Here is a 23,039-nt window from a genome sequence, read left to right as displayed (position 1 = left end):
AAAAGCATACAACACAACACATTTCTTAAATAGAGTAGACAGATAAATAAACTACACAGATCCAGGAATTTCCTACTCCATTGCTTCCCCCTCAACACATGACATCGTAAACCTCAATTTTTCATGCCAAAAATCAAGTATTAATTAACATTTAAAGACATACCTCCATCTTACAGGCCATACTTATCAAATCAAACCATCCTAATAAACCTCTCACAAGGCGAGGTGCTGCTCCAAAAGCAGATCAACATCTATGCCTGTGGCATACCGATGACATCAGGATGCATGATGCACCATCACCATGGAAATGGCGTCTCATAACAGTTCTCTACCTCCCCTGATCGTTACAGCACCGCATCTGGCATATAATAGCGAGAGCAAAAAAAATAGCAAAAATAGATCATTTTAAACATATAGTAGTCAACAGATAAAATCAATACTCTTAAAGATGGAGTATTATTCATTTGGAATTTGACCACGAGGAACCTACAGATGATCGCCGCTTCCACACTCCCAAAAACTCAGTAGCCTAATTTGGGACTTTCGCTGCGCTAATTCTACAGGGCTGCACCAGTCTGGAAGAGTTGCGCAGAGAGAAGCGATCCTCTCTCTGAACAGCTCTTACAGGTGATCACGCTGTTTTTATTTTTAGTAGATAGGTTAGAGCAGGGGGTCTCTAGAGCTGAACCGCATTAATTTCAGGTACGGGGACACCCTGCTTCCTGAGGTACAGGCCCCAGTATGGAGTGCCAGTATCACCTGCAAGTTTAAATCTCCCGTGTCACCTGACTGGGACATTTGAACTTGCAGGAGATACCGGCACCCCATACCAGGGCCTGTACTTTAGGAAGCAGGGGTTACCCATACTTAAGATTAATGCAGTTCAGCTCTGGAGACCCCCTGCTTCAATCTCATGTTCTAAAAATAAAAGTAGAGCTTAATTACCTTAGTGGCAACCGCTAAGATAATAAAGCTGTTAAATACCAGTACCCAGAAGGCCTAACCCCCACCCAGAGGCAACTACATCCTTCACCCACCCACTACCCCCCAACAAACCAGGTACAGATGTTTTAATGGTTGGGAATCGACCCTTTGTGGAGTGTTAGTAGGATGAAGAGGAGTACAGCCTTCATCCTGGCAGGGGTAAGTTAAACATTTGTTAATGTAGCTTGTATTTTACTGTACTGTATGTTTGAATGGGCAAAAGTGCTAATAGCCATGTTTGGGAGAATCTTTTCACCATCCTCATGAAGGTACATCATATTAAAGAAGGGGTAACATTACTGTATGTATAATACTACCAATGTTGTTTACATGCTTTAATGCCTATGAGGGGTGGTTTATTTTGGCCAGACCTCACGCAAATTTATGATACAACTGACTGAACACAAATCTGTGATCAAATTAGGGTAGACTAGTACTTAATTGGTGCCACACTGTAGACAAATGAAGCATACATTTACCCAAATGAGAGTGCAGAGTAGGGAACATGTTTTGCCATCTAAAGGAGGGGCAAATAACTCTTTACAATTGTAATGCAGGGAGACATATTGGATCTATACCCTGCATAATCAGATGCTCAAGGTTTAAATAACAATTTCTCTTTGGGATGGTTTCTTGATAGATGATAAATGGATACGTGGTCATTAATGTCAATATCTAATGAATGCTGACTGAGCTCGGCTTTAACCAGGAAACCGACCCACAGGACTGAGACAGGTTATGGGAACTAACCAAAGGCTTTGGGATTGAGTCCTGATCGAAGGGACTATCCAGGTCTAAACTCAGGGTCGGGACAAGGTGCAGCAGAATAGTCTGGGTCACAGATCCAAAATCAGGGCAGGGTGCAGCAGTGTCTTCGGGGTTACATTTCCAAGGTCAGGGCAAGAGACAGACAAACTTAGTCAAAGTACAGGCAGAGGTTCAGCAAAGATAAAGGGTAACAGGATATCAGACGGGGTCCAGGAGTCCAAGGGGATAAGATACCTTGCTCGCTCACTGGCTGTCTGGAAATGACTTCCTTATAAATGCCAAGAACACGTGTAACAGATTACAACCTTCATCCATGTTGGGAGTGGAATGAAGCCACTTTGGCCATCTTGGGTGAGTGCGAAATGACCTCAAATAATCGGCAATCATGGTAGAGGCAAGGAATTCAGGGATTTGTAAGTGACGAAGGTCAACGGCTGTGACGGCTGACCCTCACATGTATATATCTTTATTATATTGCATATTTTTCATTTTTATTGGCTTGATTATGTATTATACTGTATGTTATGTCGAGTAATACTGTAGGTTACTTTCAGTAATTTTTGATGTCCTAGTGTCCTGACAGTACCTCTACGCATCTACAATGTTGGATTGGGGAGCTAATGCACTGTTGGTATACTTTGAAAAGAATACATTAATCTTGTGAATAAAGTTTTAAATGTTTGTTTATGTATTGTAATGGTATCATGTTCTGTTCTTTTATTTCTTGGTTTTAGTATATTTATTTATTATATATGTATATATATATGGAGAAGAGTGACCTAAGCGCAAGAGGAAAAAGGGAGAGAGAAAACACAAAAAGGGATCATAGGGCAGTATATCTATAATTATATAAATATAAGAATGGTAAGATATGCGCTTACACTGATCAAATAAGTATGAGCATTTAATCCTCTCTGGGACTCACGAACGTAGCTTTTAAGGACTTGTTTGAATATTGCTTGGTCTTCCAGAGATCTTCTTTGCAGGAATTCTTTTGCAAAGAAGATCTCTGGAAAACCAAGCAATATTCAAACAAGTCCTTAAAAGCTACGTTCGTGAGTCCCAGAGAGGATTAAATGCTCATACTTATTTGATCAGTGTAAGCGCATATCTTACCATTCTTATATTTATATAATTATAGATATACTGCCCTATGATCCCTTTTTGTGTTTTCTCTCTCCCTTTTTCCACTTGCGCTTCGGTCACTCTTCTCCAGATCTCCAAGGCGGCGATTGTGGAGCCGCAGACCTAAACTAGCTGCAGTGTATAGGGTTAGAGGTGAACCAGGGTATGTACCCCCTTCATATTATTGGCTCTACATAGTGGTGTGAATATCATCTTCCACGGGAACAAACAGTATAGATTTGCACTGTGTGTCTCTTTTGTATATATATATATATATATATATATATATATATATCTACTATATATTTGTGAAATCACTGTATGTCTGCGTCCCAAGGGTCAATCGCATTGGACCTTGGCCCTGTCACTCCGGCTCAGGCCATGCCCGCCCCCGCACACCTCTCATTGGCCTACGTCCAACACCAATGCCACACTGTCCCACCCCTCACTGACTCTCATTGGCCTGCGTCCAATGCCCGCCCCCGCACACCTCTCATTGGCCTGCGTCCCACCCCTCACTGACTCTCATTGGCCTGCGTCCAATGCCCGCCCCCGCACACCTCTCATTGGCCTGCGTCCCACCCCTCACTGACTCTCATTGGCCTGCGTCCAATGCCCGCCCCCGCACACCTCTCATTGGCCTGCGTCCAACACCAATGCCCTAATACAGTGTTTCCCAAACTGTGCGCCGCGGCGCCCTGGTGCGCCGCGGCTTGGCTAGAGGGGCGCCGCGATCAGGGCCGCCAGCAGCGGGAAACAAGGGCTGCTAGCTCATTTAAAAAAAAAAAAAAAAAAAAAACCTCTGAGGGGAAGCAGAGGAGCGGTCACGTGACCGCTCCCATTCAATGGGACTGCAGCCTGCCCGGCATTGCAACTTCAGTGCCCGGCATTGCAACTACAAAGCCACCAGACAGGTGTGTGTGTGTGTGTGTGTGTGTGTGTGTGTGTGTGTGTGTGTGTGTGTGTGTGTGTGTGTGTGTGTGTGTGTGTGTGTGTGTGTGTGTGTGTGTGTGTGTGTGTGTGTGTGTGTGTGTGTGTGTGTGTGTGTGTGTGTGAATATATTTATCAAAGTTGCACAATGTTAATAATTTATTCTCACATGTCTTTTTTTTTTAAATGTTTAAAATATTATATAATACACACACACACACACACACACACACACACACACAGCTACCAAGTGACAAACACACACAGTGATACCCGCCTCCCATGCGCGCTTGCTGTCTCCTCTGCCAGGACAGCAAAAAGCTCCTGGTAGAGCGAGCGGCAGCAAGCAAGAGCGAGCAGCAGCACCTAAGCGCTTACTATGTCCCAGGCCGGAGGAACTATAGCCGCGTTGATTACAGATGCAGGGGCTTTGTGCATCTGTTCAGCCCGGCTCAGCGACGCTGAGCTGCCTACACTGAGAGAGGGAGGCCCGGCGCTCACGCTGGAGGAGCAGCACCGGGAGACAGATGTCTCCCAGCAGCACTGCAGCGTCACCCCCCCCCTCCCTCCCCGCAGCACACCGGCCCTCCCCCCACGTGGCACAGGCCCCCGCAGCACTGACCTCCCCCGTGCAGGGACCGGGCCGTTCAGCCATACCCTCCCCCACCCCCCCGTATCTGTGTGTATTTATTTGTGTGTGTGTGTGTATCTGCATCAGTGTGTGTGTATCTGTGTGTATTTATTTGTGTGTGTGTGTGTGTATTTATTTGTGTGTGTGTGTATTTGTGTGTGTGTGTGTATTTATGTGTGTATTTATTTGTGTGTGTCTGAGAGAGAGAGTGAGGTCAGAGAGAGAGAGTGAGGTCAGAGAGAGAGAGAGAGTGAGGTCAGAGAGAGAGAGAGAGAGTGAGGTCATAGAGAGAGAGAGAGAGAGAGAGTGAGGTCATAGAGAGTGAGGTCAGAGAGAGAGAGAGAGAGGGGGGGTCAGAGAGAGAGTGAGGTCAGAGAGAGAGAGAGAGAGAGTGAGGTCAGAGAGAGAGAGTGAGGTCAGAGAGAGAGAGAGAGTGAGGTCAGAGAGAGAGAGAGTGAGGTCAGAGAGAGAGAGAGTGAGGTCAGAGAGAGAGAGAGTGAGGTCAGGGAGAGAGAGAGTGAGGTCAGAGAGAGAGTGAGGTCAGAGAGAGAGAGAGAGGGAGTGAGGTCAGAGAGAGAGAGAGAGAGAGAGAGTGAGGTCAGAGAGAGAGAGAGTGAGGTCAGAGAGAGAGAGAGTGAGGTCAGAGAGAGAGAGAGAGTGAGGTCAGAGAGAGAGAGAGAGAGAGAGAGAGAGAGAGTGAGGTCAGAGAGAGAGTGAGGTCAGAGAGAGAGAGAGAGAGAGAGAGAGAGAGTGAGGTCAGAGAGAGAGAGTGAGGTCAGAGAGAGAGAGAGTGAGGTCAGAGAGAGAGAGTGAGGTCAGAGAGAGAGAGAGTGAGGTCAGAGAGAGAGAGTGTGAGGTCAGAGAGAGAGGGAGGTCAGAGAGAATGTGAGGTCAGAGAGAGTGTGAGGTCAGAGAGAGTGTGAGGTCAGAGAGAGAGAGAGAGTGAGGTCAGAGAGAGTGTGAGGTCAGAGAGAGAGAGAGAGAGGGAGGTCAGAGAGAATGTGAGGTCAGAGGTCAGAGAGAGAGAGAGTGTGAGGTCAGAGAGAGAGAGTGTGAGGTCTGCAGCACTGACCTCCCCCGTGCAGGGACCGGGCCGTTCAGCCATACCCTCCCCCACCCCCCGTATCTGTGTGTATTTATTTGTGTGTGTGTGTGTATCTGCATCAGTGTGTGTGTATCTGTGTGTATTTATTTGTGTGTGTGTGTGTGTATTTATTTGTGTGTGTGTGTATTTGTGTGTGTGTGTGTATTTATGTGTGTATTTATTTGTGTGTGTCTGAGAGAGAGAGTGAGGTCAGAGAGAGAGAGTGAGGTCAGAGAGAGAGAGAGAGTGAGGTCAGAGAGAGAGAGAGAGAGTGAGGTCATAGAGAGAGAGAGAGAGAGAGTGAGGTCATAGAGAGTGAGGTCAGAGAGAGAGAGAGAGAGAGGGGGGTCAGAGAGAGAGTGAGGTCAGAGAGAGAGAGAGAGAGAGTGAGGTCAGAGAGAGAGAGTGAGGTCAGAGAGAGAGAGAGAGTGAGGTCAGAGAGAGAGAGAGTGAGGTCAGAGAGAGAGAGAGTGAGGTCAGAGAGAGAGAGAGTGAGGTCAGGGAGAGAGAGAGTGAGGTCAGAGAGAGAGTGAGGTCAGAGAGAGAGAGAGAGGGAGTGAGGTCAGAGAGAGAGAGAGAGAGAGAGTGAGGTCAGAGAGAGAGAGAGTGAGGTCAGAGAGAGAGAGAGTGAGGTCAGAGAGAGAGAGAGAGAGTGAGGTCAGAGAGAGAGAGAGAGAGAGAGAGAGAGAGAGAGTGAGGTCAGAGAGAGAGTGAGGTCAGAGAGAGAGAGAGAGAGAGAGAGAGAGAGAGAGAGTGAGGTCAGAGAGAGAGAGTGAGGTCAGAGAGAGAGAGAGTGAGGTCAGAGAGAGAGAGTGAGGTCAGAGAGAGAGAGAGTGAGGTCAGAGAGAGAGAGTGTGAGGTCAGAGAGAGAGGGAGGTCAGAGAGAATGTGAGGTCAGAGAGAGTGTGAGGTCAGAGAGAGTGTGAGGTCAGAGAGAGAGAGAGTGTGAGGTCAGAGAGAGTGTGAGGTCAGAGAGAGAGAGAGAGAGGGAGGTCAGAGAGAATGTGAGGTCAGAGGTCAGAGAGAGAGAGAGTGTGAGGTCAGAGAGAGAGAGTGTGAGGTCAGAGAGAGAGAGTTCTGAGAGAGAGAATGAGGAGAGAGAGTGAGGTCAGAGAGAGAGAGTGCGGTCAGAGAGAGGTCAGAGAGAGAGAGAGTGAGGTCAGAGAGAGTTAGAGTGTGTGAGAGAGAGTGAGAGTGTCTGAGAGAGACACCAACTGCGCACTGCAACTGTTAGGTATGTTTGTACACCTATGTATGTATGTACACCTTTGTTTTTACTTTGGGCGCCGCGTAAAAATCCTGATCGCCTTGGGGAGCCTTGAAAAAATTCTGATTGCCTTGGGGAGCCTTGAACCGAAAAAGTTTGGGAACCACTGCCCTAATACTTCCACACTGTCCCACCCCTCACTGAGTTTTGGGAACGCTTTGCTTTTGCAACACCTAATCCTCTAATCCTCAACCTGCTCTGGGGCCATGCTTCACAGCTATCAAAACCTTCACGTCTGCTACCACAGACTGCCGAATCAGGTACAGAATCTACACACAACGCACAAACACAGCACACACACACATTCACACAACACCAAACACTGCAGACTGCCTCTTCAAACCCCCCCTCCCCTCCACGCCACACATCTCCCTCCCGCAACCGGACCGCGAGGCCGCGGCCTCCACTCACACACCATGGCAACGATGTCCCTCCCCCTATCCCGCCACCTCACAAAGTGTAGCTCCCGCGAACCGCACAGCACGCCTCATCTCCTGCACCTCACACAGCTCCCTACCGCAACCAGACCGCGAGGCCCCCTACCCCGCTACACCATGCCACCAATGTCCCTCCCCCTATCCCGCTACCTCACACAGTGTAGCTCCCGCTACACACCACTCCCTCCCGCTACACACCACTCCCTCCCGCTCCATTCCCTCCCCGGTGGGGGAACAGGCAGGCTGCCACGCGGCGCCTAAGATGGCGGACCCCCTTCCTCCCTCGCGCTCCATTCCCTCCCGCTCCACTCCCTCCCGCTCCACTCACCACCCTCCCGCTCCATTCCATCGCGCTCCACTCACCACTCCCTCCCGCTACACACCACTCCCTCCCGCTACACACCACTCCCTCCCGCTACACTCACCTCCCTCCCCGGCGTGGGAACAGGCTGCCACGCGGCGCGTAAGATGGCGGACCCCCTTCCTCCCTCGCGGCGCCGAGTGAGAAGATGGCGGCGGCCGGAAGTACAGGTAGGTGTCGCGTGTGTGTGTGTATGTGTGTGTGTGTGTGTGTGTGTGTGACACTGCCCCCCCTCCTGTCCACTGCCCCCCCTCCTGTCCACTGCCCCCCCTCCTGTCCACTGCCCCCCCTCCTCCTGTCCACTGCCCCCCCCCCTCCTGTCCACAGCCCCCCCCCTCCTGTCCACAGCCCCCCCCCTCCTGTCCACAGCCCCACACCTCCTGTCCACTGCCCCCCCTCTCCTGTCCACTGCCCCCCCCTCTCCTGTCCACTGCCCCCCCTCTCCTGTCCACTGCCCCCCCTCTCCTGTCCACTGCCCCCCCTCTCCTGTCCACTGCCCCCCCTCTCCTGTCCACTGCCCCCCCCCCCTCCTGTCCACTGCCCCCCCCCCCTCCTGTCCACTGTCCACCCCCTCCTGTCCACTATCCACCCCCTCCTGTCCACTGTCCACTGCCCCCCCCTCCTGTCCACTGTCCACCCCCTCCTGTCCACTGTCCACTGCCCCCCCCTCCTGTCCACTGCCCCCCCCGCTCCTCTAACCCTTCCCCCCTCCTCCACCCCTTGCCCCCCTCCTCCACCCCTTGCCCCCCTCCACCACCCCCTCCTCCCCTTCCCGCCGCCCTTCGCCTTCCTGCCCGCCTTACCGCCTCCCCACCCCCGCCTCTGCCTTTCACCCGCCCTTACTCCGGCCGCCTCTGCCTTTCACCCACCGCCTCACAGCCGCTGCACGCACTCAACAGACACCCGCCACACTCGACACATACCTGCCGCCACACACACCTGCTGCCTCCCGCCCCTACGCACCGACATCACTGTCCCACCGCCTCACACCCTAGCAGGACCCCCACGCACAGACAGCACTCACAACCCACGCGCCACCCGCCGCCTCACACCCTAGCAGGACCCCCACTCACAGACAGCACTCACAACCCACGCGCCACCCGCCGCCTCACACCCTAGCAGGACCCCCACTCACAGACAGCACTCACAACCCACGCGCCACCCGCCGCCTCACACCCTAGCAGGACCCACACTCACAGACAGCACTCACAACCCACGCACCACCCGCCGCCTCACACCCTAGCAGGACCCCCACTCGCAGACAGCACTCACAACCCACGCGCCACCCGCCGCCTCACACCCTAGCAGGACACACGCCTCACATTTTTACACCACTTATGGCACCAAAATATACATTGTACTGTGGTGTGGTTACAATAAACCATTTTTATACAACATCGTATTACATTTTCTTCCATCTTTCTTTTCAATATTATTATCCAACCTTTACAACAAATACTCACCTATTGTTCCACAATTTATAAATAATACTACCTATTACGCATTTACATCCCGGGCAACGCCGGGTCTCTCAGCTAGTATATATATATATATATATATATATATATATATATATATATTTATTTATAGAAATATCGATATTATCTGTTGATTCAATTATATGTTTAATATTATGATTTTTTTGTGTTTTAATTGCCTTTCGCTATATATGCCAGATGCGGTGGTGCAGAGATCAGGGGAGGTAGAGAACAGTTATGAGACGCCATCTCCATGGTGATATTTCATCATGGCCTCATCCACATTAAATGGCATAGAAGTTGAAATGCTGTTGATTTTGCCTTGAAGGTGGGGTATATCTTTAAATGTTAATTAGGATTTGAATTTTGGAGCACAAAAACAGAGTATATGACATTATGTGTTGGAAGGGAGCCATGGGTATGTAGCCCTCGTTCCCTCTAATGTGAAGGGTCTACTAGTGCTGGCGGCACCAGTCGGCTCACAGGGAACTATATATACTGAGTGGCAGCGCCTCCACCTGCACGGGATCCCAATTGGATGGGATAACCCTGAGCAGAAACTATTAACAGTCCACAGGTTATAAGAATAACAATAATAACATTTATTGTGAGCAATAACCATAAACCACATACAGGCAATAGTAATAGTAATGGTTACAGCTATACCTCGCCGCGGAAGGGCATTGTCCCACCACCGTGTATCCCCACACCGTGTCCATAGTACCAGAGGTATTCCTTGGTCACTTCACCCAATAAGTGTCCCCAAAAGATGCCCACCCCTCTAGGTGGGATCAGGGCCTTTATTATAATGGTGTTGGTGCATGTTTGGCAAACTGTACCAGCTGGGTGTGTCCACACCCGGGCGCGCTAACAACGAGAAGCAGGGGATCCGCCGATCCAACGATATCCTCCGCTGGATGGGATGTCTCCCTCTGGAGTGACTTCCACAATGATGCTCGCTCACTCTTTTGCAGTCTGGTCCCAGACTACTGCAGCAATAGTTCAATTGAGACCACTGTGGCCCTAAGCTGGCTTACCACTAAAGGGGCAGGATCCCTAACTGAAGGGCCTTCCCTACAGCAGCCACAAGCTTAGCATGAGTTGGGGCCTATCTGGGGCCTAGGGGATCTCTGGCCTAGTGTAGGGGGTCTCAGACCCCTGCATCTGAATTACCTCCCCTAGCTGCATCCCTGCTCCAACTTCCAGCAAGCCCTCAGAGTGCCAACTGTCTCAACTGCCTCACAGAAGAATCCTGTCACCTCATTGGTCAGGCCTGGCCACTTTACCCTCAGCCCTGTGGCCTTCTGGGGGCTGTAGTCCCAGTTTAACGCTCCTAACATTGGCGCCGGGTGCGCTAACCCAAATGGCCGCCTCTCTGCTCCCTGTGCATGCGCAAGTTGTGTAATGGCCGCCGCACCAAGGGAAGATACTGCGCATGCGTGCACAAAGGCAAGATGGCGACGCCCTGTCCTATGCTCCGGCAATGTGCTCGCCACTCTGGCAGCCCCCCACAACAACCCCTCTTCTCCCGAGCTGCAGCGGAGAGAAGGGGCCAGTCGGGGAAACCAGGCCACATGTATTTGATGTATAAATGGCACTGAATTGCTTTGTATAACCTTGAGAAAAAGTCCACTTCTCACTACTATGTCCATTTGGGCTATTTGTTGACATGAATGTCATATATTTTACATAACACATACATAACATTACAAGCTATCAAGGTCACTTTCATGGTTTCAGAAGTCCATTTTTTTAGGAATCAATTATTATTAATAATCTATTTGTAGTACAACAGGACACCATTATATCAGCCAACATAAAAGTGCAGATTATTATTATTATTATTATTATTATTATTAATATTACTTTTATTATTTATTTTCATTGTTTATTTATTAAACACCAACATATTCCACAGTGATGTACACTAGGGGACCAGAATTATATTAATGACATAAAAAGAATGACCAAATGATCAAAAAAGAAAATCCATTGTATACAAATATGAAATATTTATTTTGTGCCTAGGTGGGAGTGCACCCTTCCTTGTTTCTTCAACTGTATGTAGTACAATGTATGGTTGCTGCAAGATTAAGTAGTATTACACGTCTATAGTAAAGGGAGTTACAGTATCTGTTACAGACATCCATGGCTACAGTATGTTGATTGCTTAAAGGGAAAGGATTAGAGTGGCAATTAAAAAAATGCACTTACACTGATTGTCATTGAGCAAGATTGTCACACTTCAATAATTTAACTTCCCAGTTAATAGCAGGCATCAGATAGAAACAGCAAAAGATCGTTAGATTATTTTTTTTAAATTAAACTTACTGTACCTGTGTAAGGAAGCAGGGCTCTCACAACCCCGCCTTACCTCCGCCAGGGACTGTCCATGCTTCCCCTTCCACCTCCGAGCGGCATCCCCTCCACAGGTAGGCTCTGTGTCAGCCGAAGCTGACACAGGCGGTCGCCATCTTGGCCGGGACGCACGCGGGACGGTTTTGCACCGTGCGCGCTCCTGGCCATAATTTATTCACTGCACAGGCAGCTCAGTCACGCCCCCTGCACACTCGTTCCAGCCATACTCACGCCCTCATGCTTCCCAGCTGATGCCGCTTCAGGATCACAGCGTGCACCTACGGTATCAGCCTATGCTCCACGGCACACTTTTGCTCCACCTATCTCCCTGATTGGCTCTTCCACATTTATTACTCTAGTCTTTCCCTGGAGTCATTGCTCTGCATAGCCTTTGCTTACCTTGTGTGGATCTCCTTGTGCTTGTTTGTGTTTCTCAGGTTTGACCCGGCTCAGCTTACTTCTCCTCCTCTGGCTCTGGACCCCGCCTTGATCCTCACTACATTATCTCTATCTTATCTCTTGATCTCGGCTTGGACCTCGACCTTCTGGACCTCTCTCGTCCCGACCCTCAGCCACGGCATCTACCACGGTACCTCTATTCCGGATCTGGCAAGTATCTCTCTATACACCTATACTCACTGGCCTGATAACACCTTTACCACACTCCGGACACGCTCCCTCTGCTACGGGTGCGTGTTACTATACGTCCCACCTCAGTACAGGGAAGGGTCTGGTCTGCGGGCAGCACTTCCGTGACAACCTGTATCTAAAGTACTAAGAAAGGAAAGTGATTGTAACATTATTAATGGTTATTACAGGATGTTAGAGAGCTGCTTAGTAAGTGTAAAGCAATGCACATTGTTTTGAAAATGAATCAAATATAAATATCATTTGATGAGATTTCATTTAAATACCTCATGCAAGGAAATGGGCTTTATAGCTTTATAGCTCATGTTATACATAGGATTGCGTTTCCAAGTATAAACATAGGTCAAACTTACACATTCACAAATGTGGCAAGCTTTAAATCTTTGCCAGAGTTTGCAGAAAGTTGCCCAAACCATATTTCCCAGAGGTAATCTTAGCATTTTGTCAAATGTAATGATTTTCTCAGGGAAATATAACAAATCTTTGTATGATTCAAAATTATGGAAATACTGAATTTCGTACATTTTTTTTGCTGGTAAATGAAAAAAATATTATTTTGAGAAGTGTTGGGTCTTTATTATATTTTAATATATTGCAGCCCCATGGTAACTCGGGGTTACTATGGGAATAATAAGTGAAGGCTTTTCTAATAAGACAGAGTACAGTATAAATTCATGGGGCTCTTACACCTTTTATTCGGAGTATAGTTCTTCCTAACGTAATGAAAAAAGTCAACTGGGAATTGGTCCTCATTCATTCACATATTGTGACTAGTGGTCAACAATTAAAACACATGACACATCTGTAAGTGAGGTCTTTGTAAACATTCAAACTTAAAAAAATGTGCACTCTGTTAGTGTTATACTATATAAAAGCGCACTAAAGTATTAATAAAAAGGATAACTGCATGATTGCAAATTACATTTTTATTTTCTTTCTCATGCATAAAGGAGTGATTCGGGGGGTTAAGGGACTGTCTCAAACTGACTGTATACACAGACACTAACTTCGTATCAGGGGAGTCTTGTTCAAAACCAAGTGTGACATTGGGCACGTCAATTTATATCCCTTTGCCCCAGGCACCAAAATTAGATTGACAACTTTAGTAACTCATTGTGCTTATAAAATAATGGAGAAAATACGCCCAGCACTCACAAACAACTGCAACATACTGAGGCAGTATCAAAAATGTTCTAGTTTTATATGATGAAAGCATATCAAAGAATTTTGATTACAGGGTAATGTGGACAGACAGTCCCACAAACAAACCCTCCACATTGATTGATTAAAAACACCCAAATGACTGGGACAAAAAGCACACTGGGGAACGGGGGAAACACAGACATCCACAATAAACAACACGAATACAAAATGCAAAAAAAGTGTGCTACGCAACACCAAAAAGCAGCAATCAGGACAGCAAGTGAAAATGCATGGGGAAACAGTGTCCGAATACAAGGGGGATACGTATTGGGCACTCAACCCTTCTTCAGGTCCATTCCCACCTAAGTATGGTACTCCCCTTCAAATAAATCCTGTTGTTCATCCACAATACAATCAAAAGATACTTAATCTCAGGTGCATGATGCAAAAAGTCTGGGCCTGAAGAAGGGCCAAGTGTCTGATATGTAACCCCCTTGTATCCGGGCGCTGTTTCCCTGTGCATCTTCACTTGTTGTCCTGATTGCTGCTTTTTGGTGTTGTGTAGCAAACTTTTTTGCATTATGTATTCGTATGTGTTGTCTATTGTGGATGTCTGTGTGTGTGTCCCCCGTTCCCCAGTGTGCTTTTTGTCCCTGTCCTTTTTTATCAATGTGGTGTTTTAATCAATATAAAAGTTGAACATTTGACACTGTATCAGTATTTGGCAGTTGTTTGTATGAATGCTGTGCGTATTTTCTCCTGTGTGAACTCTGAGGATTTAGGGAGATCCTCATACCTATATGCACCCTTTCTATTCTTGTCTTTATTCTGCTATATCAGTGCTGACTGACCCCCAATTCTTTATATACAATAATATATATGTCATGGGAGACCAGGCATTTACACCTTTATATCAGGATCATACTGATGGGACGGCCGTTATTCGAACATTTAACGCTGTATGTAGATCGGAATACCCATTCGATGGCGTACAATTTATTTGAATCGTGCCGACTTAAACACGCGGCTTGTTTATTGTTTTGTCCGGGTCAGAAAAGGGCATTTTAGCGTTGTCTGCAATACCGTCGAGAAAATCAAGTAGGCGATCGCGAGTTGTTGTCATAAAAATCCAATCGCAATTCAATGTCTGTATTATACACAGAGCAGTGTGCGTATAATCTTCCCGAGTGTGGCCTTATAGTACATTCCTGCGCATGTGTATATAGTACTGTATGACTTTTTGTTACAGTATTTATTTTTCTTTTCTCGACATGGGCTTGCATAGCAAGTATAAGATTCAAGTTTTACAAATGCAGTATATATTTTTGGGGGTTATCACCATGGGCTTGCATAGCAATTATGGATATTATGAGAATCAAACAGTACTGTTGCTTCTTAATTTTGTTTTTATTGGTTATCGCCATGGCTTGCATAGTAAGTACAGTATGGATATTCTGAAATTCAAGTTTTACAAATGCAATATATATTTTTTGGGGTTATCACCATGGGCTTGCATACTGTAGCAATTACAGAATGGATATTTTGAGAATCAAACCGTACTGTTGCTTTTTAATTCCACACTAGTCATGTATGTTCTTTCTGATGTGGGTGGCATACTGTAGTACTCTGATTTTTATTTGGGGGTGTGGGGATCAAAACATTATGATGACCTGTTGAGAATATGTCTTTGAACTACAGCTTGGAACTACATACAGCTAGCACAGCTCGCACCACCTCCCCTCCCCCCCCCCCCCCCGCACACACACACACGGCTCAAGGATTTCAACCTCTTATCAACACCTCTGACAAACAATCCTTTTTCAAATGCTTGGCTTTGTGGTTGCATTAATCTTCCCGAGCCTGCTCTCATAGTTCTGCGCTTGCGTGTATTACTCTTTGGTTGGGACCTTGTTGATTATTAATTGTTGATTATCAACACCTCTGACAAACCATGACACGCATGCGCAAGTGTGATAAGATAAGCCCTTCTAACTTGCCTTTTCTTCAACACAACACTCCCCCCCACTAGTAATAAGATTAACATGTTGTGTGAGATAAATGCCTAGCTAAGCAAGCCCTTCTAAAACTGCTATTGTACTGTAACAAAACAAGTCAACTTGAAGTTCAAAGCTTATCAACAACACAACAACAGAGCCCTCCAACAGAGCCATTAATGTAAATGTACTGTTGCGTGATTATCATGAGCTAGGCAAAAGACATATTGGATAATCCTTAATGCAGGAAAATAGTATTTTTCTATAGAATTTTATTGCATTATTAACAGAAATGATTAATTAAACAATAAAAATGTAATAATTTTTATAAAGCATTTTTTATTTTTATATATATTTTTTCCCAAACTAATATGAAGTGCAATGCTTTGTTTATTGAACTGTTCATAAGAATTTCAGGTCGGTTTAAAAAATAGATTTTATTTTTTAATGTATAATACAGTACAGAGGGGGCTGCAGCTCTGAAAATACAGTATTTAAAAAAAAAATGTTTTTTTTTTTTGGCAAACACGAATTTCTATACAGTAACTACTGAGAAAGGGTGGGAGAGGTGGGGTTTGTGTAAGATACAGGCTAGTTTGTACATGAACACCGTACTATTATCTTACACATTCCCCCCCCCCCCCCCTTCCTTGCTTGCGGCAATTCTGAAAATGAAAAGAAACAATAAATGCAGACATGGTTAGTTTGAGTGCCATACAGTACTTACAGTGCAGTAAAGTGCCTGTATCATACTTACATGTGCCTGATTAACAGAAATAAATGGTTAAAACAATAACAATACAGTATTTATTTCAAAAGATTTTTTTAAAAACAATTTTTTTTTCTCGCAAACACGAATTTCTATACAGTAACTACTCAGAGAGGCTGGAGAGGGGGGTTTGTGTAAGATACAGGCTGGTTTGTACATGAACACCATACTATTATCTTACACATCCCCCCTTCTTTTTTTCATTGCTTGCGGCAGTTCTGAAAATAAAAAGAAACAATAAATGTAGACATGGTTATTTTTAGGACCATACTTACCTGTATCATACTTACCTGTGCCTTATTACTTTCCCGAGGCCTGGCCATTACGTTGTATAACAATAGGCAACTGCCTAAAGTTAATTAAAGTCTGTTAAACCTAACTCTGGTTTATGATATTAAGGGGAGGGGGAAAACCTGGGTCGGACCGCGAGGCTGAGGTGGGGTTGTAAAAGCACCGACCTTAGACCGCGCAGGCTGATCCGGATTGCGCAGTTCGTTGTCATATATCGCAGGATCAGGATAGGAGAAGACAGCGTCGTCGTTGTACAAGCCAGGGTCAGGACAGGAGACATCAGGATAAACATTGTTCAAGCAATAGTTCGGCAACATGTAGTCAGGAGAGCCCCGCTTCAGCTTAGGAGCGTGGGGTTGGCCTCTGCGCGTGCGGCGACCATGGCCCATGGTACTGGTCTCAGGAGGTGGAAGACAGACCAGATTTACACACCGCCTAGCTGCACGGTTAAACTAGTGCTACAGCGCAAGAGTCCTGAGCGGGCTAGGGAATCCTCTGTAGCAGCGCAGGAACCAGGACACGGCCTCTCTAGATTAGGGAAAGAGTAGGCCCCAGGAACCAGGAAGCTGTAGATACACAGGGAAACCTCCGCTTCAGTGCAGGAATCCAGGAGGCTGAAGGACGCAGGGGCGAAACCTCCGCTTCAGTGCAGGAATCCAGGAGGCTGAAGGACGCAGGGACGAAACCTCTGCTTCAGCACAGGAGAACAGGAAGCTGAAGGACGCAGGACGGAACCTCCGCTTCAGCACAGAAGAACAAGCGGGAGCTTGAAGGAAGCTGAAGGACGCAGGGCGGAACCTCCGTATCAGCATAGGAGAACAAGCGGGCTTGAAGGGAGCTGAAGGACGTAGGGCGGAACCTGGTATCAGCATAGGAGGACAAGTGGCTTGAAGGAAGCTGAAGGATGCAGGGCGGAACCTGGTATCAGCATAGGAGAACAAGCGAGGGCTTGTGGCAGAACGATGGTGACATCCAGTAAGGACTATGCTTGGCAAGGAGCATTGTAGGAAAGCAGTACTTAAAGGCCAGCGGGCCAATCCCCAGTGGGGGTGTGAAGGTACTGCTCCAATGAGTGAATGCAAACTAGGTTGCAGTGATAGGCTGCACAGCTACAGTAGATACCAGAGGGAGTGTGTATAGCTTTGGTGAGTGAATCCAGGCTGCAGCAAACATCAGGAGAGCTGTTCCAGAACTGCACCGGTCTGCAAGGTAAGGCAACCAGTAAACCGCGGAGCGGATTCCTTACAGTACCCCCCCCTTCACGCGAGACCTCCGTGCGAACATGAGCACTCATAGAGTTGGAGGACCGGGAATTGTTGCTGAACCGTCTAGGATTGGGGTTAGAGTCGTGGTCCAGAGACTCGTGGTTAGTCCTTAGTGTACCCCCACCCCACGGTGAGAACTGCGGCCAGACAGGACCATCCATGGGTCTTGGGGACATTGAGTTGTTCCTAAAATTCTTTAGGTGGAAAGGGCATCCGTAAACGAGCAGTTCTTTGGTGAGTACAGTTCTAGGATATGAGATTGATGGAAGAAACATCTTTGGTACATGGCTCGCCTTGCAAAATGTCTTTGAAATCCAGGGCTGTGAAGAACCAGAGAGTTCCAGAGCAGAAACGGCAGAAGAACCCCCACTGAAAGCCCAGTCTTTAATAAAGGAACTGGAATCTAGGATCAGCGGCCCTGATAGTTGATCGAATACACCAGGAGGAACTTTGTAACAGAAAAAGTCTTGGCTGACCACTGCATGTTGGAATTTGCGAGGAATTTTTCCTCTAGAAGGCTCCCAGGTAATGGTTAGTAAGGGTATAGGCTGGTTGGAAGCATCTCCCGGTATTGGTATGGAAGGTGACAAGGCAAGCAGTAAACCAGGCATAGGGACCGAAATCTTGGGATACGTACAGAGTATTTCCAACTGAGAGGAAATAACAGGGGCAACCGAAAATTCCGAGGGACAAAACCATGGTTTAGCAGGAGCAGAGAAGCAAACAACAGTAGAGCTCTCCAATACTGGGAAATCTTCATTGGAAGATAGTATTGTCAGTGAATCAGGAATAGACCTTGGAATTTTCATATCAGTAGCTTGAGAAAAAGGCAGAGCCAGGGTAGTGGTGGGAGGGAAGCTAACATCAGTAGCTGAAGTCTGTACCTCAGTGACAGGGACCTGAAAATCAACTAGCAGCAAGTATGAACTATGAAAACTCTTAATGACAGGCACCTTAGGAGTACAAGGAGTCTTTTCCGAAACTGCAATGGCCCTAACCACAGGGGTACCTAACCTGACAAAAACATGAATAGGTGTGATTTCTAGTGCAAAATCTCTGATCACAGGACTCCTAACCGATAGTGAGGGTGTCTGGGTTTGATTAGAGAAAAAATCAGATGTATTGATAAGTGACTTAGAAACAATTACTGAGGTTCTAGATTTGCTGGACATGTGAGAAAAAATACCCTTTAAGACAGGAGCTTTAATTTCTTCCCAGAGTAACCCCATGTTTGCTGGGGCATATTTAGACACAGTACTGAGGGACTGGGTTTCAGCAAAGGCAGGACAGCTAAATAGCTCAGATTTAAACCCCAAGACTTGTAATATATGCATGGTGACCTCAGACAGTACTAAGGGAGTGACCACAGATATGCTGATCCCTGGAGAATTAGCCTGGACAGAGAAATCAGGGGGACCCCCAGTCAGGATACTCATTGTAGGAAGAGCTTCAGAATCAGAAGGAGAATCATTACCTCTCAGAGTCTCAAAACTAGTAAGACACAATTCAGCGAAAAGGGAAACAGTGTGCAGGCTTTTTACTAATCTATATGAAAAAGCGTCACATTTGGGAGAAAACCGTGCGTCAGCAAACATTCCTGGGAACACAATATGAACCCCAGGAGGGACATACAGACTACTGTATGCTTTTAACTCTAAGCTTAAAGAGGAGGAGAACTTAGACAGTACACAGGGATTAATCATAACTGTACTGGTCTCTGAAGTAGGTATTTGGTAAGGAATGTCTGGAAAACCAGAAATTACTGCAGACTCCATAATGTGGGAACTATGCGCTGAAGCAGGGATCACCGCTATGTGGGCGACAGGCTGGTTCAGTGAAATACCCGGGAGAAGGAACTCTGCGACCAAGCTTAGGGAAAAACCTGACTCCTGACTACATTTATCAGGAACCAGAACTTTAGCCGAAGTCTCCGGAGGCGAAACTGCGGAAACTTGAGCTGAAGCAGGGGATTTATAGCAAAGAATATCTAAGGACTCCGTACGGTTATGGGAATCCCTCAATGCAACCTCTGCTGTCTGACTTGTGGACTCATTCTCTGAGGCTACAACGAAGGCATTAACTTGGAGGCAGCAAGAATTTACAGGGGTTAATGCAGACAATGCCTGAGAGTAAAACATAGGTAATCTTCTCTCTGTATTAGGAGAGACCAGGAATCTCTCCTCTGGAGCTAGGGGCGTGACCATGGCTGACAGAGAACAGGGATTTACCAAAGGAAACTCAGAGAGCTGCCCCACAGGGGTTAATACAGAAATGACCCTGGGAACAGAACTTAGGGATTCTTTCTCTGAAGGGGAAAGCGCACAGGACTGCCTAGCAGAGGTTAAAGCTGGAAAACCCTCAAGACCTAAAGAGAGGGATTCAGAGCTAGAAATAGGGGGACTAAGGGACTTATTCTCTGATACTAGAACCTTAGTGTTAGTTAGTGAAACATATGTATTCTCCAGGGGAACCTCACAGGACTGATCGGCAGGGGTTAAAGCTGGAAAACCCTCAAGACCTAGAGAAAGGGCTTCTGAGCTAGAAATAGGAGAACTAAGGAACTTATTCTCTGATACTAGAACCTTAGTGTTGGGTAGAGAAACATATGTATCCTCCAGGGGGACCTCACAGGACTGATCGGCAGGGGTTAACGTAGACATATCATTGGTGTCAGGGAACCCGGGCATACAATCAGAGCTAGGGACTGTGGCAGTTACTACGTTAGGAGATATTGCTAATGGGTTCGTTTGGTCATCTCCCGGAGAGGGAGATACGTCCCCCGGTTTAGCGACAGGACTGGCAGCAGAGGAAAACCGCCAGTGGACGGCGTTAGCGGCCAGGGGGCGATCCTGTTTTAACAAGCAATCATCCAATACCACGGAAAGTACATGCAGCGTGTCGTGAGCGAGAGCCACCATGACGGAAGGGTCCGGGAGTACTAAAGGAATGTCCAATGATAAAGCCAGGGCATTGAGTTTACTACAGGAGTTGACCAGTTCCACAGGACTCACCTTATCCCCAGTTAAAGGGGAATCAGGAGAGAAAACACTGTTTTCACTGGCCAGAACACTGGCCAGATACTGTTTTAAGTCTCTGAGGCAGTAAGCCTTACAAACCAGATCATTACGGCATTTCTTTTGCAAGGGAGTTAAGCCCTCCGACATAAACGGATCTTCCATCAGGGGTATTATATCGCACAAATAATCATTCTCAAACTGGGACTGGTCTACAGACTGGGACAGGTTTTTAGGAAAAAACTTACCAACCCGCACCTCAGCGGGGTCCGAGTTTGTGAGGCCGAGCATACTGTCACGGTTGTGCTCGCCACAAACCTGGGTCGGACCGCGAGGCTGAGGTGGGGTTGTAAAAGCACCGACCTTAGACCGCGCAGGCTGATCCAGATTGCTCAGTTCGTTGTCATATATCGCAGGATCAGGATAGGAGAAGACAGCGTCGTCGTTGTACAAGCCAGGGTCAGGACAGGAGACATCAGGATAAACATTGTTCAAGCAATAGTTCGGCAACATGTAGTCAGGAGAGCCCCGCTTCAGCTTAGGAGCACGGGGTTGGCCTCTGCGTGTGCGGCGACCATGGCCCATGGTACTGGTCTCAGGAGGTGGAAGACAGACCAGATTTACACACCGCCTAGCTGCACGGTTAAACCAGTGCTACAGCGCAAGAGTCCTGAGCGGGCTAGGGAATCCTCTGTAGCAGCGCAGGAACCAGGACACGGCCTCTCTAGATTAGGGAAAGAGTAGGCCCCAGGAACCAGGAAGCTGTAGATACACAGGGAAACCTCCGCTTCAGTGCAGGAATCCAGGAGACTGAAGGACGCAGGGGCGAAACCTCCGCTTCAGTGCAGGAATCCAGGAGGCTGAAGGACGCAGGGACGAAACCTCTGCTTCAGCACAGGAGAACAGGAAGCTGAAGGACGCAGGACGGAACCTCCGCTTCAGCACAGAAGAACAAGCGGGAGCTTGAAGGAAGCTGAAGGACGCAGGGCGGAACCTCCGTATCAGCATAGGAGAACAAGCGGGCTTGAAGGGAGCTGAAGGACGCAGGGCGGAACCTGGTATCAGCATAGGAGAATAAGCGGTTTGAAGGAAGCTGAAGGACGCAGGGCGGAACCTGGTATCAGCATAGGAGAACAAGCGAGGGCTTGTGGCAGAACGATGGTGACATCCAGTAAGGACTATGCTCGGCAAGGAGCATTGTGGGAAAGCAGTACTTAAAGGCCAGCGGGCCAATCCCCAGCGGGGGTGTGAAGGTACTGCTCCAATGAGTGAATGCAAGTCTAGGTTGCAGTGATAGGCTGCACAGCTGCAGTAGATACCAGAGTGAGTGTGTATAGCTTTGGTGAGTGAATCCAGGCTGCAGCAAACATCAGGAGAGCTGTTCCAGAACTGCACCGGTCTGCAAGGTAAGGCAACCAGTAAACCGCGGAGCGGATTCCTTACAGGAACACAGTCGCAATATGACGATATATTTATTACATCTGGCTACGGTGAGTATGTTGTTCCAGAAATGCAGTATCCTTTCTCCAATTCATCCTTTTTTGATGGTTTCCACACTTTTCTGATATAATCCTTCAACGCATGCCATACCATTTTGATGGTATTAAAATCTGGTGATCTGGAATACAGTAGGAGGGGAGAAAAAAAGTTAATTACTTACTGTAAGGAGATATAAACTGTAAAATAAACAAATACAGACCGGCGCCGATACAGTCCAAAGGTATGTGATAAAGTCCAATGGTATGGAAGTCTCTCCTGTTAGATGGCTGTTGGTATAACTTCCCTTCCTGAGCAATAGCTGGGAAGTTATACCAACAGCCATCTAACAGGAGAGACTTCCATACCATTGGACTTTATCACATACCTTTGGACTGTATCAGCGCCGGTCTGTATTTGTTTATTTTGTGTTCTGTTTCTAACTGTGTCTTGGAGTTAGTATCACCTGGCAGTCTAGTTTAATTATATCACATTGTTTGTAATTTTATTATATGTAGGGTCACATATTATCGTATACACTTTTAGCGCTATTCACACCAACTTTTTTCTTGTTGAGATATAAACTGTGTAAAACAATGAGAAATGGTTACCCAACTTACTCCGCTGGCGTCTTAACCCAGTTGATAATGTGAGCTGTTGACGTGGTGTGTTTCGGATCATTGTCCTGGAAGAACCGGTGACCAGATGGGAAATCATTCCTAATGTATTCGACAACATGTGTAATTATGTGATCTTGGAAGAACACTTTATTCATGATTCCTGGAAACAAGAAAAGAAAAATGTACAGTAACATTAGGGTGCAAAATACTGTACGGTACAGCTGTCCAAGTATGATGGTTCCCAGCACTCAAAAAAATTAAAAATAAGTCAAAGACATCTACAGTACTGTACAGTATAGAAAACTAACAGTAATGTATTGAAACAATACAGTATACTGTACAGTATGGACAGTATTACTTACAAATACAGTTGGCCAACCCTATTGTACAGTAGGC

Source organism: Ascaphus truei, chromosome 2 (assembly GCF_040206685.1).
Source record: "Ascaphus truei isolate aAscTru1 chromosome 2, aAscTru1.hap1, whole genome shotgun sequence".
NCBI classification, from domain to species: Eukaryota; Metazoa; Chordata; class Amphibia; order Anura; family Ascaphidae; genus Ascaphus; species Ascaphus truei.
This window is presented reverse-complemented; position numbering follows the sequence as displayed.